This window comes from Aegilops tauschii, chromosome 5, assembly GCF_002575655.3.
Source record: "Aegilops tauschii subsp. strangulata cultivar AL8/78 chromosome 5, Aet v6.0, whole genome shotgun sequence".
NCBI classification, from domain to species: Eukaryota; Viridiplantae; Streptophyta; class Magnoliopsida; order Poales; family Poaceae; genus Aegilops; species Aegilops tauschii.
This window is the reverse complement of record NC_053039.3, coordinates 352,941,897-352,958,596: the sequence shown is the minus strand read 5'-3', so window position 1 is coordinate 352,958,596 and position 16,700 is coordinate 352,941,897. Positions and strand designations below refer to the sequence as shown.

Genomic DNA, 16,700 nt, shown 5'->3' with positions numbered 1-16,700 from the left:
ATCTTGACCTACCACGAGCTTTGTTACTATAGTGGGATCATATGGTGTTTCTCCCCCTCTATCTTCTTGTGATGAATTGAGTTTTACCTTTGAGGTTTCACTATTATCGGATTGAATACTATTATGGATTTGAGAACACTTGATGTATGTCTTGCGTTGGGATACCCGTGGTGACAATGGGGTGTTCTATTGATTCACTTGATGTATGTTTCGGCACTCAACTCGCGGATTCCCGAGGTGACATTGGGGTAATCTATGCATAGGGGTTGATGCATGTTTTCGTCCTTGTTTCTCCGGTAGAAATCTTGGGGCCCTCTTTGAGGTTCTTTGTGTTGGATTGAATATTATAAATCTGAAGTTGTTTGATGCATATCGTATAATTGTCCCACAGATGGTTCTGGTGACATTGGAGTATCTAGATGACATTAGGGTTGATTGATGTGTATCTTATGGTGTTATTTTACTAAGAACTCTAGGGCTGTTTGTGACACTTATAGGAATAGCTCAATGGATTGATTGGAAAGAATAACTTTGAGGTGGTTTCATACCCTACAAGCAATTTCATCTTATGTTCTCCGCGATAGGAACCCTAGGCCTTGTTTTCAAGCATTGCAATACCGTTTTTGCTCACTTTTTTACTAGTTACCTTACTGTTTTTATATTTTCATATTACAAAATCCTATATCTACTATCCATATTACACTTGTATCACCATCTCTTCGCCGAACTAGTGCACCTATACAATTTACCATTGTATTGGGTGTGTTGGGGACACAAGAGACTCGTTTTATTTGGTTGTAGGGTTGTTTGAGACAGACCATCTTCTTCCTACGCCTCCCACGGATTGATAAACCTTAGGTCATCCACTTGAGGGAAAATTGCTACTGTCCTACAAAACTCTATGCTTGGAGGCCCAACAAGGACGAGGTTTATCCGCAGGAGGACCTGTGGCCACGGTCACTGGGTCAACCTTATGCCAGTGCGTCTTCACACAAGCATGCGCCCTCCGTGCTCCTTCAAAGCATGCAGACCTCCTCCAGCTATCAGCACGCGTGACTGCCCCCCGCAGGCGCATCACAAGGCCGAAGAGGCTGCCCAGAAGGGCGTCGGCAGGCCACTGCCGGCCTCGCGATGCGGAGCAGCTCGGACAGCTGCGTCATTCGATTGTTTAGAAGCTGCGACACCGGAGAACCCGGGAATTGTCCCCAGAAGGCCTTCTCCACCTCGTGACTCGCCAACTGGTCCAAGTGTGCAACGGCATCCGCCACACTCAGCAGGAGATCCGCAAAGATCTCTACGGAATGCCACAGCTGGGTGAGCTCGACGCACCACTTGCTGCCAAATACACACTGCAGTAAATATTGCATACCCGAGGTGATTTGCTCCAACTGCTGGAGCACCTAGTAGTCCGCCTGGGCCGTGGTCTTGAGGTCGGCATGGGCAAGCTGGAGCTTTTCAAGCTCCTCCTTCGTTCTTTGCCCCTTCGCCTGAAGCTTGTCGCGTGCCTCAAACATGCCCTGCACGGTCTCCTCGACCTCAAGGACCCGCACCCGGTCCTTGTCCTCAGCCACCTTATCGGTGGCTCGGGCCTCCTCCGCCTTCGCAGCAGTAGCTTCATGCTGCCTTGACTCTTGGCGAGCCTTTTTGAGCTCGGCCTTGAGCCTCTCAAGCTCAGCTAATGCTGCTATCATTAAAACAGTTCGACCTTAGTTTTTGATCTAGCAAAACCTACTTTTCCTCATAAAATTTCTTGCAAGTTTGACTTGCTTACCTTGAGACTACTTGAATCTCTGATTCACCAGGTCAAGGTCCTTCTGGGACCTCTAAAGCTTTCGGTTCATCTCTGCTATCTCCTCGGACACGGGGCTCAGAACCGAGGTCGATACCTGACAATAGAAATCCTTATTACAAAGCCCATAGTCACAATTATTAAAGATCCAGGACGACTTCTTTAAAGCAAGGACCTAGGGGTTACATGACAGTCTCCTATTTAATTTTACGACCCCAATGCCAGTTTCTTGAAACCATCTTTGGGCTCGAGGGCTACTCAGTCACTAAGCCGTTTAGAAGGCTGTGATAACATGTCTTCGGACAGGTGCATAAACCTTTCGAAATGACCAAATAAAGGGGCAAAAGCATACCTCGAAGCTCGCCACAAGGCTCTTCAAAGCCTCATCCAGGCCGGCCCCTGCGAACCGGAAATGTAGCAGAACTGCGTGGCACAGTGCTCTTCCTTAATGGAAGAACCCTTCAGGGTCTCCTCCATTTCCTCGGTCCACCCCGCGCCAGCCCATTCTTGGGCAGTTGGCGGGGGTGGTGGGATGACCTCCGACCCAGGCATTGACGTGCCGGGCCGAGCAGGGTCCACCTGTGGTGGCGAAGCTAAAGCAGATATTGGTTGGGCCAGTGACTATCCCAACCCCTCCTTGATGACCTCGGGGAGTTTCTCCCCCGGGTCTTGTCGTGCCGAGGTGTCGACCTCGGGCATGACATCCACCTCCTCGACCCTCATCGTGTAGACGTCGGGGGCCCGGGTGGATGTTGCCTCCCCTAGCCCGTCATGCGTTGGGGGAGGAATGGCGGGCTCCAGAGTCCCACTAGCAGAAGGCAACCCGCTCGAGGAACCGCTGGGATCACCTTTGGCAGACTGCATGAGAAAAGGTACTTTGTGAGTCCTCCCTTGCTAAAAGAACTTGTCGAATAAAAAGGCAGGATATAAAGATGACGGTTTACCCTCGAGGCATCGGTTTCTTCCTCCCCATCGCAAGGAGGTCTTATTTCGAGTCACCAGAGAGCTCGACTCTCTCCGGCAACTTGACGGCGGCTCTAGCCGAGGTTCTCCTCGGCCTCCTCGAGCCCTTGGGCTGCCAGCCTCAGCGTCTTCTGACGTCGTCCTCTTCCCCTTCAGGGGAGGGATCTTGTCAACATCACCCTCCTCCGCGTCGCCGTCATGGCCTGCGGAGGCATGGATCTCTTCGGTCCGGATAACCAAGGTCTCCCGGGCCCGACCACCAGGCTTGCCCTTCTGGGACTTCGCCCCTTTTGGGGCCACCACGTGCGGCTCCTCGCTTTAGAGCGCCGCAAGCAAGGGGTGATGGACTCCTCTGGTAGTGGAACCGGGCACCACACCCCATGCACCCAGGGCAGCCACTTCTGCAAAGCGTCAAGCATAGCGATTCACTAAAATCTACTCATCGGAGGACATAAATGATAACTTGTGAGTAAGGTCACTTACCGGGGGGGCTTCATAGCCGTCCTCGAGGCCGCGGTCCTCGAATTCCTTGGGGATCCAGTCCTTGGCCAGCTTCATGACCTTAGTCCACATGGTGGCCAAGGTGGAGCGGAAGAAGGCGGTGAGGGGACCCATGTCATTGGTCTTTTGTGCCCACATCGGGGAAGCCTGAAGTTGGAGGGGGAGCATGCGGCGGTTGAGCATGACGTTGATGACGTCGGCAAGCTCGATCTTCCCCGTGGTGGACCACCATTTGACCCCTTTGACCAGGGCCTCCACCTCCTTTGGGTTCCCCCAGGAGACGCCCTTCTCCCTCCAAGACTTGAGCTTCTTTGGAGGCCCAGCCGAGAAAGCTGGGACCTCAGGCTGATCAGGGGCGAGTGGTTCGGTAATGTAGAACCACTCCCGCTGCCACCCCTTCACCGTCTCGATCAAGGTGCCTTTGAACCACTCGGCCCCCTGGTTCTTGCTAATCACGGCCCCTCCACACTCCCCGAGGTCGGAGCCACTAGACTTCGGCTTGATTTCAAAGATCTTCAGCCACATGCGGAAGTGTGGCTCACAGCGAAGGAAGGCGTCTGTCACGACTTCGTTAATCTCAAGATGATGTACCAGCTCAGTCTCTCGGAGGTGCTCATAGGGGTAGGGTGTGCGTGCGTGCGTTCATAGGGATGAGCATATGTGCATATGTATGAGTGTCTGTGTACTGTGTTAGAAAAATGATCCTTAAATTATATGGTCATCCCGTAGAACCACTTTTATGGGGGTGATTTTTTCAGGAGCTATTGGAGTTGTTCTTACAGATCAGTGCATCCTAACATGCGAATTTTTTTTGCGGAGAATCCTAACACGCAGCTAACTCATAGATTCAAATTTCTAACTACTTATGAGACTTGGCTGATGTTACTTTTTCTAATAACGAATAAAGCATGAGGGAACGATAGTTGGGTATGAAAATTAAGGTAGAAACCACTATTTGTTGCACTTCACTCCATTATGGCCATCTCAGTTTCACACACAATGTTAATAAAGAGTCATCGAAGATAGGGATGAAAACGGAGCGGAAACGAACGAAACTCACTGATACCATATTTGTTTTCATATTTTTTTGCAAAAGTAGAAACGAATACAGAAACTCCGAAAATGAATATGGAAACATACACTATTGGAAACAAACACGAAGCGAATACAGAACGGACACGAAAACAGGGGCGTTGACCGAAACTTAAAACCCCCTTAAATCATAGAGAAATACACACAAAAACAAACAATTTAATGAATTGGCAACATGGCTACAAAATAATATGATTATGTTAGCAACTTAGCATAGTATTGCAGTAGTACTGGACAATTGCGTGCAGGGTCTAGTTGAGTACGGGTGTGGTAGTAGAAGTTGGGTTTCAAATGATCTATTCTGCTCATTGTGTCATTGTGTGTTGTTTGGTGGTTGGCCTACAAAGCAATCATAAGCATGTAGTAAAACAGAAATTAAACGGAAAGTTCCGTTTCCACGTCTGTTCCATCGGAAAACACCGTTCCGTTTTTGTTTCTGTTTCCACATAAAAAATTCCATTTTCATTTTCGTTTTGCAAATTACCGTTTCCATTTTCATATTTCCTCTCATTTTTATTTTTCTTCTTGAAAAGCGGAAAGTTTCCACTCTGTTTTCATCCCTAATCGAATATTGAATTCGACGTATAGACAAACCTAACACAAAACACAACATGAGCTATTACTTCTAGTGGTTAACTATGAAAATAACACATTTTAATGGATTATAAATACCTCTTGGTTCAATCACAAATAAGGTTGCTAAAATATGAACCTAATTAATATCGACTGTCAATTTAAATCATCAAACTACCGGCACAAAGAAGCAATCGTTGAAAAAAAAATGTAAGTTACTTCACAACCAAGGACCATGACATGATTGTCAAAAAATAAAACCTTATTCTTAATTTCTTTATATGAAATTAACTGAAATATTGTACGACATAGCGCCAAAAATTGGCGATGAGAGTGGCCATTGTGAACTCAATAGATAATAGAGTGGACATGCATAGATAAAGCCAATTCAAATAATAATCAGTGTTGATCATTGGTTGGATTTAGCTGTAAATTAAGTCACAAAATATGACTAGTAAAAGATATTTTAGAAAATCTTGTTCTCAATTCTTTTGATGAAATTACACGAATACTACTGCCATAGAGCAAAAAATTAGCCATTACAGCATGACCATATGTGAACAAAATCATTAGAAGAGTGGCTATGTATGGATAAAATCGACTCAAATAATCATTGATGGGATCGGGTTATATGTTAAATTACAACCATGGAGCAATGATAAAAATTTAAAGGTGACGGATAGACACAAAAGCCACATGTGTCAGACTATGCAAGAAGAAACATTTAACTAATGTTTCAAAAATAATGTCATGATAAAAATATATATAGACTAAAAGTCGGCAAAAAGAATCAAACAAACCCAAAGCAAACCCACCGAAAAACCAAATATGCACGTAGATATCTCGGTCAAGAGGACCTCACACCCGCCAAAAAAAAAGAGGACCTCACACCGCAAAGCGTGAACTGGGACCTCCTGTCATGCAACACTGTCCCTGGTAGCCTGGTAGGCATATCAGCACCTCAAAAAATATATTCGAGCTGGAGAGAAACTCCAAAGGTAAAAGAGAAGGAAAAACAGAATCTCGTCCTCATGCGCCGTATACCCAACCCTAAAAACCTAGCGGCAACATGGAAGGACCAGAGAGGCATCTGGCCTATAATAAGGCCGGCGGTGCAGGCCTCCCTGGTGTGGCATACAACCAGATCGAGCGGTTGAAGAAGAAGACAATAGGATAGCCCTCCCAGATCTGGCCGGCCGGACCGACTGGCGCCGTGCCGACGAGGCGACGACGAAGGCGTCTGTGTACATGGGTTTGATCTTTCTCTCTCCGCTTCCGCTCCTCTCTCTCTCTCTCTGCGTGTCGACCGTCTGCTGTGTCCGATGGGATCGGTCGGGGGCTGCGGTGGAGGGTTGATGATGGTGCGAATGGCTGACAGAAGAGAGTGAGCACACAGCGGCAGACTACGTCTGGTAAAGAGGACGGATGGATGCGAAGAGAGAGATAGACGCAGCTGCTGTTGCGTGCTCACCCTCTCTCTGTCAGCTCTCTCTCCGCCTTGGGACTTGTTCCGCCATCAATCAATCTATCCATCCATCTCCCCTTGCCGTTCCCATCGCTTCGCAGCCATCTTTGCCTGCATCGACTGCCGAGAAGAGGCAGGATGAGCTTTGTCTTGCTTGCTGTGTCCCCACCTCAGCCCTATCTTGTCCGGATTCCGACGGCCTAGCCTAGCCCCCTGCTATTTGGAATAAGGTACGCTGTGCGCATGCACGCCATGGATTCTTGCGCCGGCAGCCACCAATTCCTATTCCTTTAAATTTCCCCTCTTTGGGGTGTCTCTCTCTCCTAGCCGTCTTTGCTTCTTCCAGGATTAGCTATCGCCTTGGGGAAGGGGGACGCGTGTTGATTTGATTAACGCAGGTGGTGTTATTTTGCTCGACTCCCCAGGAGTGCTTAACGGAAAGCACTGTTTGACCAGTCCTTGCCATGCCCTTCTCCCTCCTCCTCCTCATCATCTTCTTCCTCCTGTACTCCACCCCCTCTCTCTTTGTTGCTGCTTTAACTTTTTTTTCGATGGATCACGAAATTTCCATAGTTTTTCTCCCCCTTTTGCTTCCTTATCTCATGTGCTGCTGTGAGGCAGGCAGGAAGGAGGCAGCTATGGCGGCGGCGGCAGATCTACAATACTTGGCTGCAAGTGGAAAGCCGGCACATAGCCGATGGCGACGGCGCCTCCCAGATCTGTGGGAACGTTCGGTCAGTCCATGTTTCTCCTTAATTTGTGTCCCGATAAAGTGGCCATGCCTCCTCGTACATGGCCTATTAGTGGTATGACCATGTGAGTTGTTTGCTTTTTCTGTATTATTGTTCCTGATGGTTTTGCCTCTAATGGCGACTCTACATCTCATGGACTTGCCTGTGATGTGAACTAGAAACGTATATCCTGCAGTTTAGCCTCTGCCGCTTTTTATTCAGCCGTGTTTTGGTCTTTTAATTCCTGGCTATATGGTCTCCATGTAAGAAGCTGCAAACGAACAGCCAGCACAGTCAACCCCATGGTCGTTTCTTTCATTGTATGCATCGTATGTAGAGCTTGGTTCACTTTTGAGGAGATCTTCTTGGAGATCCGTAAGAGTATGGTTTCTGATAAATCTCCGCAGTTTCTTCTAGCTTCACATAAAATTGCTATTTTATTTTTCCTGGACATCGATTTTTTTCTTAGGTGAATCAACAGTACTTAACTCTTGCCAACACTTTTAAATTTGGCATATGTGTTCTTGTTTCTCACACAAGCTATGCAACATTGTCAACTTATAGGCATATGTACTGGTGGTTTCTCAGCAATTTATTTCTCTTTGGCATTAGACCCCTTCGGCTCTAACACCAACTTAATGACGCATAGAGTTGCTTAATTTCTAGCAAGCAGCAAAAGATATCATTTGTTTGGTTACCTGATCATGTAATGGATTGCCTGGTAGTATAACATATTTGGTCACCTGATCATGTAATGGATCTTTTTAATAGTATGACTTATTTTTGGATATATTACATGTGCAGAGAGCACAAGACTTTTCACCCTGGAAGTACTTTTCCTGGTAACGTTCAATTGAGCTGCTTATGAATGGCCTAAAGTAAAAATTTATGTTGAGCGGAAGAATGCTTCTGGGTTTTATCTGTAATGACAACTAGTTCTCTATTGTACATAGAACTAGTCTACTGCTGTTCTCCATAATTAACCCATAATGACCATCTCTCAATTCTGACTGTTCTTTTTTGACATCCATTACTAGAACAACAGATGCATGCTGCCTTCCAGGAGATGAAGTGGCTGCATGACGGCACACTTTCGTTTGCTACTTTCAGGTGTTCCTTTTGTAGCCTTATCTCAAATAATTTTATTAATGCCGCAACGAAGTTACATTTGTATTGAGATTGAATTTGGTGGATCATGCTACCCCTTATATTTTTCTTAAAATCTGCATACTAAATATAGAGTTAGAGATATATTCATATAGTTAAGCAAGTCATGGACTTGGCAACACCTTAATTAGGTATTAAAGGCATCGTTGCATTTGATTTGCTTAATATGCTCATGCCTATTTATTGAGTTTACAAAGTGTACTTCCCTACAAATATTTAGTACGCAGTTCATAGATCCCTTTACAATGCAAATATTTGGTTAATGATGTAGATAACCACAAATTGTAGGGTTAATTTTATTAGGAATGATGTCCAAAATACTTGCCTTGGTATTTGGCTACAATGTTATGCTTGTTTTGAACCAAGGTACACCTTTACAATCAACCATTGTCATTGCAAACATTAACACTTACTAGTCAAACAACACACTTTCACAGTTCCTCATTATATGCGTGTTACAATATACTTCTAAAAATGCCCTCTAGGTGGAGGTTAATTATCCAATGCTAGTTCAAAATTTATTCTTCTCTGTCACCAACCAAAGGAAAATCTTTTCAAAGCAAAATATTGAGTGTTGCCAATCTCCCATGGAAATCGAAACCCGAAGCTCCCACCTATAGCACTTTCGTCTAGTCGAGTGTGCAATTTTGGACCTAGTTATCATAACATTTTTTGTGTCATTTCGTGTTGGTGTAGCAGACATGTATGTTGTAGTTTGCACAAGTAACGTTGTTGATGTGCTTTCATGCATGTGTCTATTGCACTCCCGCTGGACTATAAGTTGATGTGCACTTTATGTTAATTTAATCCTTTATGGTGTACAAGTGTATTCAATAAATACACTTGCACTTGATTTAAATACTACTCCCTCTGTACCGAGGGAGTACTTCCCAATTGTTGAATTGCTACTCCAGTGACATATATATCGGTACAGAGGGAGTACTTCCCAATTGGTGAATTGCTATGTCCTATAACTAAACAGGTGATCCCTACTAAGATATTTATCTCAACATGCAAACATTCCACCTGAATTTGCAGCCATGCATGAGAAAAGACCCACCTCGACATGCAACCATGTATGCTTTCCATGCACACAGTTATGCTATCTACATATTGAATAAACTTGACAACTATACAAGAGTCAAATACAATAAATCATATGTATTTTCAGTCTCTTATTAATTAAAATATTCATGTGACATACAACCACACTCATTGATTTTATATTGCAACCAATTACCCTGACAATCGCATTAGAAAATCCTCAAAATGAACGAGTTTAATCTACAACTTTTTCTAAAAGAAAGTATTGAACTCCTTATTTATGACCAACTTCCTTCGTGATGGCTTCAGTTATATCCTCATCCTTACATGAACGTCCTACAGTTGTTCCACGACATGTAAGAGCATGCTGCAAATTCTATAGATAGTTAACTCACTCATTTCTCACACAACAGCATTTATTTGTGTTATATTTAGCTTCAATGCAAGTTTGAAAGACATATTTAATGTTAATATTTACTGTACTTTATTGTTTAATAGCACGGTAAACTATGGAACACTCTCGCAAGAATCATGGGTTTCTTGCTCGATACATATATGTAAAGTGATAAAAACATACAACAAAGAAAGTAATACATATGATCCCAATAAGGTTTCCACGATTTGTGGCATCCTTTTATCTTAGGCCCCTATCTACGTGCTCCTTCCCTCCGATTCATTGGTAGTGCCATCAATACCTAGTGGTGGGCTCATAAGACTGTGAGAATATCATCTCTCTCATCTTTTGGCACTTCATTTTACATCGGTGGTGAACTCATATGACTGTTAGAGTTACACTTTTCTTAAGAGAATGCTTGCTAGAGGTGCTTAGAGAGAAAAAGCACCACATCAAACTCACTAGGTGCTTGAGAAAAAGAAGTGATTCAGTTTGTTTCAACGCATCCCTGGTGCTTGTGAAAGTAACCTAGTCCGTTTTTATGTATGATGTTGGATCATCCTTGATGCATGTTTTTCTTGTCCCCAAGCATGCATGTGACCACCGTATTCTTGAAGTAGATGGCCTTTGCTGAGCAAGAGCTAGTAGAAAAGAGGAGTTGCGGCCCTATGAAGGTGTGATGAACAACTGGCTGCTTGCATGGATGCGCGATTTGAGCATGGCGGCGCAAGAGTCGAAGTTTGCAACAATGTACGGGACAACAAAGGAGGTGGTGGCGGCGGGGAAATGTCTCAGGCAACATATACGAGCTAGCGGTCAAAGTTGATTGGTAGTACACCAACAACCATAGCCTACTACACGACACCTCCTCGCCTTGTTCGTTGTGTTTGTCTTCTGCCAACATTGACAACCTAACTTCATCGTCGCATCCCATGCCCTCCTTTGCCGCTTCATAGATTGGAGCTCTTAAGTCTAGCAAATTGGTCAACAATGGTGTAGGCCACACACGAGTGAAGGTGCGAAAGTGATTGGCAAGCCAGACTACCGAAGATGGTGATAGGGACCGTGTCACATGTTGCTCACAACGGCCACTCCATCGGAGAGTCCTTTGTCGACACAACTCCATTTATATGACGCAAGATGTCAATGGCGAGATACAAATTGGGGATGTCAATGTCGACACAACTCCTCTATCATGTCCCCACGACGTTGTTCCCTAGTTGCCACTCATGCCCATATCTCCATCGAGGCAAGGTTTTGTCAGTACCCAATCCATGTTGGGTAATTTTGCTCATGGGGATCTCCGCCTGCTCCACTAATGTCGAGCAACAACAACAAATAAGGGTTCTGAGGATGCCATCAATGGACGGTGGGGAGAGGAAAGAGAGTTGTCAATAAGGTCATATGAGGCGATAAAGTTCGGTGAGCTAGGCACGATGGATCATGGGGATTGGGGAAGGGGTGGCGGGCTACCAATGGCGAGCTGGCAAGCCACGGTGTGTGGCGTGCAACTTCCTTGATCTTGTGGAGATGGGAGGACGTGAGGAGAGAGGCTGAGAGGGGTTGGCTGTTGGGTGCCTGGGAGTGGATAGGTTTGACTTAGGTTTAGGATTTTTGTGTGGGTGCCTAGTTGCGTATAGGTTGATTTAGATGTAGGGTTTTTGTGTGGTCATGCGAAATTGGAGGTTTATACGGTAGACTTGTACTGACAGGTACCCATGGGTATCGGGCACAAAGAGCAAGTGACTATATTGGTTGACTATAGTCCAGACGATACATGGTGATAGTTGTTGGCTCATACTCGTGGTAATGAATTTGACCTAGACCCAACCCCTACTAGGGGTATAATAATGGGTACTCGTTCTTCTTGATGTAATTTTTTAGACAACGACCTTGAGCTTGCATGTGAGCATCGAGCTAGCTAAAGTGACTTTGGATGGCTTCGAGGCCTTTACCAATGCATTGGTGCTTAGGTGAGGTGTTAAGTACGTTAAAAGGCTTAACAACTTAGTGTCAGTTCTTTTGTGGCTTATTTGGGGCTGTGGAAATTAGTTGTCCCCAACCCAATCTAAAATTTTATTTTAGAAGCCGACTAGTTAACCCTTAATTAGTAAGCTTCTAAACTGAAATTTTAGATTGGGCTTCTAGAATAAGCTCGGTAGAGGGTTAGCTTATTTCCACAAGCCCAAATAAACCACAAAAGAACTAGACTTAATCTCCCTAATGCATAGGTGCTTGGCTTTTGTAGCTAAACTTCATTTAATTATTTAGCAGCTAAACTCCTTCATAGATTGGTGCTAGTCATTTTGCATAGGTTTTCATGCTTGATATCATTTCTTCCTAGTGTCACGAAAGTGTCTCCTCCTTAAATGCTTTGCCACATCAGCTTTTTACCTATGTGGCATTCTTAGCTCCTCTACATCCTGGAGCATTGGGAAGGGCCTTATTATTTTGAGGAAATGTACACAATTAAAGCCATCATTGCATCAATTAAGTGCTAAGGAGACGGGCAAACAACTTAACAACCTATGTAGAGTTTCTAGGAAGCACCTATGTAGTGTCTCTAGCAAAATGAAGGTTTAGGAAGGTGCTTGGTGACATGGCAACATTTTGTATCATTAAGAAACTTTATTTAACTACCTAGCATGCTACATGCCCTTGCTCACCTACTAATGTTCCCTTGTGTAGTTAATCTAATCTGAAAAGGCTGTCCTTAGTCAGTGATAAGCTCCATCCCCTCCTGACCCAGTCCTCCGTGTGGGCAGGAGCTGGTCACGCCCATTGCTACGGTCGGAAAAACCTATAACTATCTGAATAATTTTTTTATTTATGTTCATTTTTTGGACAATTTTGCTAATTCGTATTCTTCATAATGTAGTTGTAGTTTCGGAAGAAGGTGTGTGTCCATGAGTTTGACGCCACACTTGATTACACTCAACGCTCGAAACTCCTTATGCAACATTGGACTGAAAAAAAGGCCATGAAGGTGACAAAAGTCATTGAGAAACATAGTTTTGGAGTTGGACAGGTAATGAGAATTGGAACTGTTTTGTATTCCCTACACGTGCCTTTTGTAATAGTTATGTTTAATTTTCATGCAATATCAGGTTGTTGATGACCTAAAACAACCGTTCAAATCTCCCAAACAATCAATTTTGCTCTAAAAGACTATTTTATTTTTGAGCTCCTTCAAATAAGGTAGCTATTCAAAGTAAGAGGATTGTTTTGGAGATTTGAACGGTTATTTTAGGTCATCAACAACCTGACATTGCATGAAGATATAACTTATTAGCAATGATTACAAAAGACATGTAGGTAATACAAAATAGTTCAAGTTTTCGTTACCTGTCCAACTCCAAAACCATATTTCTCACCAATTGTTGCCACCTTCATGGCCTTCTTTTCGGTCCAGTGTTGTGTAAGGGCTTTTGAGTCTTCAGTTTTGCCGCGTCAAACTCAGGACACGCACCTTCTCCAAAAGCACAATGACATCATGAAGTATAGAATTAGCAATAATATCAAGAAACCGACCATACAGCAAAGAATATTCATATGGTTATAACTTTTTCCAACCTGTAGCAATGGGAGGTTCCCCATCCCAGCCTTCCATTGTGGCGTCGTAATCCTATCTACGAGATGCCTTTTTCATTTTGTGATTGTGTCTTGCAGCTTTTGTTGTGTCTCTGGTTTGTGTTGTGGTTGACGGTTGTGTTCGTGTAGATCTTGGCTCATGTGTGGGGTTTTCCTGTAGTCCTTTAGCCTCGCTGGTTGCCAAATTCTCTTGGGTGAACCACTGTGTTGACGGTGTGGTGCCCTTCGATTTAGGGCGAGAGGTACGGCCCTTTTAGGCGACCTAGAAGTATGTGCCCATGTTTGGCCAATTTGGAACGGACAAGGGCACTCCCTAATGTGGTGGTGCCTCCGCCGACATCCATTTCAAGCCTTGCTTCATCTATTTCTTTGATTTGCTTGTTTTTGCATTTGTATGTGGGCTATTTCGTAAAGTATCGAGCGTCTGTTTTTGGGGCTTTATTAATATATAAAGTTGGGCGTACAAAGTAGAACAATTTGCTATTACTATTAGACAACAATATATGTGATTCGCAAAAAAAAGACAACAACGTGTGTAGAAATAAATGCATATTATTTTAGCCTTATATTTTTAGTTTGTGAGACCAACAGGTGTTTTATTTTTATTGTTGCGTTTATTTTTATAACTAACAGGAACTTAAATTGTCTGACGTACCAAATTCTCTAGGTAGGAGGAATACCTAGGTTAACAGATATTGGATACACATAATTAATTGTTTATCTTTTTCAAAGATAAATCAATGATTGTCGAATGCTTAGTGCTTGAAATTGTTTCTATCAAATATTTGGGTTTGTTCTCATAATAACATTGAATTTTCATTATTAGTTGGTTTTAAAACTTAGGACGAGCACAACACACAGTCCATGCTGGTATTGGATCTATTTTTATAATTTAATGAGGCATGGTCATTTGGTTGTTGCCATGTCGCACAATAGAAGTCCTATACCAACCAAAATATCCGTATTCTCGCTTCCCAAAAACTATCATGGTCTGTATTTTTCTTGCAGTGACATGAAGACTTACTGCATAGTTCTATCATCAGCTTCATTGTAAAATATCTGTCTCTTTGCTTTATATATAAAGCGGGGTGAAAGTCTTTTTCAGTAAAATATCTATCTCTTACAGAAATATTCGAGATGTTTGCATTGCTCCATACAAATTATAATCCATGTGGTTGATTTAAACATTTTATCAGCATCTTTAAGTGCATCCTGAGGTTTTTCATCTGATGAAAATCTCTGGTTAAGTTTGAATACAAGAAATTATAGCATTTGGTTAGTGCCTCATTGCTGTAGGATTTGCATAGTTGGGCTTCATATTGGTATGCAGACTGAGTAAACATGCTCCTTCAGATTTGCATAGTTGGGCTTCATATTGGTATGCAGACTGAGTAAACATGCTCCTTCAGTGTATTTATGATTTTAAGACGTTGATCTGGTCTAACTATGTATATATTGTTGCAAGAGGCAACTTTGTTGACATATTTCATACTTTTTTTCTCTATGGTGTTTCGCATCTTAAATTTTAGATTCTACATACTCCAGCATGCCTACAGAGTTTGTATTTTATGGCCAGTCAAGATTATTCACATCTGGATCTGGAATGTGTAGGGAAAAGTTGGAGCAGAACAGAAATAATTTACCCCCTAAACCAAGAAATGTATTTAAAAGGAGAAAGCTGTGCCGCCAAGCCTCAGAAACTTATGCCGAAGATGTATTTCCCATTTGGTGAATCCATGGTGCCACTTCTATTTATCTATCATGAGTTCCAGTTAGCCCTTTCTGGTGTTCGTGATTTCTGGCTTCATCAGGAAATATGGCATGAACGGCATGATCTTTTCTTCCGTGCAATTCAGGAGACTGTTGCAAGTGTTATGGGAAGCATCATCCTTTTTCTCATGTTCGTCATCTCTTAAAAGCATTGTAGTTTCCTCGTCGCGTCTTGTAAGCTTCAGATTTTGTGCTCCAATATCTGCTGATATATCCTCCATCTCAACGATGAAGTATGCAGTTTATCGTCTGGTTTGGTAAGCTAGCTTAAAGTCTGCTGTTTACTTTTGAGACTGGACTCGCGATCTCTGTAACAGATTGTCTTTCTGTACAAAATAAAAATTCACTGTAAATTTTAAGCTGCTTCTATATTTCGGTTGGAGGGGTCTGAATGTATCGGCACTGCCTCCAGTTTCACTTTCATAGAACTGATGAAACCGTCCATCCGGCCTTCCATAGAGCTCTGCACTGACATCACATACATGTAAGCTTGCCTTAAAAAAATCAAATACATGTAAGTTTCAGATTATATCTCTTGCTGAAACTGACATCACATACATGTAATATGCTACGAGTGCAAATACTGTCCTCCCACCCCTTGAATGCTCCCATCTTTCAAAAAACAAATTTAAAGGTTTTAAAGTTTCTCAAAATAATTGTGGCATGGGTCTATAATCCCCAAAAATTCCAGATCCAAATCGAAATACACATGAAGAAACAAAAAAGACAAATCTAGATGAATAGTATCACAAAAAGACAAATCTAGAAACTACAGTGTTCACGTCTGGATTTGTCTTTTTTATTTCTTCATGCGTGAGTTTGATTTTGGATCTGAATTTTTATAGGGATTGTAGGCATATGTCTCTTAAACATTCACAAAAATAGTTATTTTTTGAAACATTAAAATTTGATTTTTGAAAGCCTAGAAGGGTTTCTCGTTCAACAGCCACCGCCGTCATTAAAGGCATCATGGTCCCCTCACCTCTGGCTGCCATCTTGGCGCTGAGAGGTGGAGGGCCTCGGATCTTCAAGAGTTTTATGTTTTTCTTCAACGTCCAGTGATCATTTGTTTTGTGAAAATAAAATTAGTCTCCTTCTTTCGATGGTGCCATGAATTTACAGAGTTTTGTGTCCTCATAGATACTATTATCTGGATCTAATGAGTTTATGTTAGGGTGTCAAGCATTTTTTGTTTTGTTTATGTTAGTGTGTCATGCTTTGTTTGTTTGTTTGATTCTTTGTGGGGTGAAAGCTTCCAGCCACACTATGGCGAGGATATTGTGATTCGCCTGCACTTTTAGAAAATCATCCCAGACCCAAGTACGTTCATCGATCAAGGCTTCCCCTTTTTTTTGGATGGACGATTGTAATAATGTTCGTGCGAGTGGAAGAGTGGCAACATCGTTGCGCCGGTCCAATACAATCTCTTTACTAAAGTCTTGAAAGTATTTCTTCTTGAAGAGACTGATACTAGAAAGAAGACGTGCCCAAGAGATCTCATTGCAATTCTTAGTCATAAGAGTTACTTTATATTTTATTAATTGATCCAAATCGATGTACATGTAATTATTACGAGTATGAATAAAATTCTCGAAAAACAAAGCAGGACGCATATGAGCA

The 16,700-nt window shown here is 42.9% G+C and overlaps 1 long non-coding RNA gene across 4 annotated transcripts; it reads left to right on the top strand.

The window, feature by feature from the left end:
- The first annotated feature begins 4,137 nt into the window (after positions 1-4,137).
- LOC109774004 (uncharacterized) lies at positions 4,138-15,439 on the top strand. Of its 4 annotated transcripts, XR_002235472.4 has the most exons (4): positions 6,620-7,117; positions 7,919-7,956; positions 8,152-8,224; positions 14,922-15,439. It is a non-coding gene; the product is annotated as an uncharacterized lncRNA (long non-coding RNA). The 4 variants fall into 4 exon arrangements; XR_006664258.1 differs by adding an exon at positions 4,138-6,613 and having other exon boundaries at positions 6,730-8,224; XR_012184855.1 differs by having other exon boundaries at positions 7,919-8,224.
- The last annotated feature ends 1,261 nt before the right edge of the window (positions 15,440-16,700 follow it).